The sequence below is a fragment of the Gossypium raimondii genome, chromosome 11 (assembly GCF_025698545.1).
Source record: "Gossypium raimondii isolate GPD5lz chromosome 11, ASM2569854v1, whole genome shotgun sequence".
In the NCBI taxonomy this organism is placed as follows: domain Eukaryota; kingdom Viridiplantae; phylum Streptophyta; class Magnoliopsida; order Malvales; family Malvaceae; genus Gossypium; species Gossypium raimondii.
The window spans coordinates 26694417-26696458 of NC_068575.1; the positions used below are offsets into that span (position 1 = coordinate 26694417).

Consider the following 2042-nt stretch of genomic DNA (forward strand, 5'->3'; position numbering starts at 1 on the left):
CAGTAGTTTGAACTGAAATGAGTAATATTCTAGATGTTGCAAACAGTAGGACAATTTGGTGGGTTTCCCACTGAAGATCTAAGACTGCATTTAAGGCTTTTTCTAGAGGTTTGTGACTCGTTTAGACAACAGGGTGTTCCTGAAGACGCTCTTCGACTTCAGTTTTTTTCATATTCTTTAAGAGATCATGCGAGAGCATGGCTGAATGCTCTACCGTCAGGAATAGTGGCATCATGGAATGATCTTTTCTCAAGGTTTTTCCTATGATATAATCCTCAAAATATGAATGTCAAGCTTAGAAATGACATTACATCTTTTCATCAATTTAAGGATAAAACACTATATAAAGCTTGGGAATGATTTAAAGATTTAATTCGAAAATGTTCGATGCATGGATTTCAACACTGGACTCAAATGGAGATATTCTATATGGGTTGAATGCACATACAAGGATGGTAGTTGATGCTTCCGCTAATGGAACCTTGTTGGATAAATCTTATAATGAAGCATATGAGATTTTTGAAAATATGGTCAATAATGATTATCAATATCCGACTACAAGAGCTGGGACGGGCAAAACAGCTATTGGTACTATGGAGCTTGATGCAATCACTTCGTTGAGAGCCCATGTATCTTCTTTTCCTAATATGATTAAAATAAGAAAAAAAAAACCCACCACAGTTTAGGAGATGAAAGTAGCCGAGCTATCGTGTGTTTATTGTGGTGAAGATCATGTGTTCAATGAATGCCTATCAAATCCAGCATCTGTGTACTACAAGGGTAATTTTAACCAGAATAATAACCCCTATTCCAACACCAACAATTCAGGGTGGAAGCAGCATTCGACCTTTTTTTTGAATAATCAAGGTGGGGAATTTTAACAATGCTGTAAGACAGAATGCCAACAGTGCACCACCTGGTTATAATTATCCTATGTAACACCCCAAACTCGGCCTAGATGTTATGGCCGAATCTGACATGTCACATAAAAGTGTGTTATGAAACCAAAGTCTAATGGGGAAATTCGTTCAATAAAAATCTGATTATTTCTTACTTCTTAGCACCATTTGGTAAATTTTTAAAAAAACCACATGGTAAAACAGTTTATTATTGTAGGTTTAAAATTCACGGAAGCTACTCCATATACACATATCTTGAGGTTGAAAAAATACGTGTTTGCCTTGAAAAACTGTTTTTGTTGTGAAAACTTATTTGTATCCGTTAAGAAATTCAAAATAAGCAATTATAACCCAATTAAAGAAAATTAAAATACCAGAGGCCTTATTACATAAAAATCACTACAAAGTAACAATTTAAATAACTGGTCCAGAATAAAATATTGGCGAATGTGTGTCCACCTCCGAGTCCCTTGCAGCTCCAAATCATCTAAGGTTGGGGATTACCTGCACGGTCAAAAGAAAAGGGTGAGTTACGAGAACTCAGTGTGTAATCCCCTATCAAGCAGTAATAGTCTAGGCCCAAGCCCTATTCAGTATCAGTTCAGTGTGGGCCTTAGCCCAATATAAAAGCAGTATGGGCCTAAGCCCAATACAGTATCAGTATGGTGGAAGTATGCAAACCCATCCCAAATCCAGCCAGCACACGACCCGTACCAACCCAACACACCATGTGGGGACTAAGTCGACCCACCTAGCCCTCACACCAATATAGCAGCATAGCTGCCAGTAATAATAATGCTGCAAAGCTGCAGTACAGTATATGTGGCAAAGCCACGAGTAACAGTAGTTGTGGCAGAGCCACTAGTATTAGGACTTCCTCCATAAAAAAATCCCAACCCCATGCAGTATGTCATGTCATAAATTATTCGTGTATGCAGAATGTCTTACTTAGTAATAGTCATATATATTTATCATAGAAACCTAGCAGTCATTTACCCTAACGAGGGTATTACGGTAATTTTACCCATCGGGGGTATTTCGATAATTTTACCCATCGGGGGTATTTTAGTAATTTTTCCCAATAACGGTATTTCGGTAAATTTACCCATTGAGGGTATTTCAATAATTGTACCTATCGAGGGT

General features: G+C 37.6%; 1 non-coding gene across 1 annotated transcript; it reads right to left on the minus strand.

Annotated features, from left to right (window-relative positions):
- Positions 1–291: 291 nt before the first annotated feature.
- On the minus strand, positions 292–398 carry LOC128035107 (small nucleolar RNA R71). Its single transcript, XR_008191511.1, has one exon. It is a non-coding gene; the product is annotated as a small nucleolar RNA R71 (small nucleolar RNA).
- Between the last annotated feature and the right edge of the window lie 1644 nt (positions 399–2042).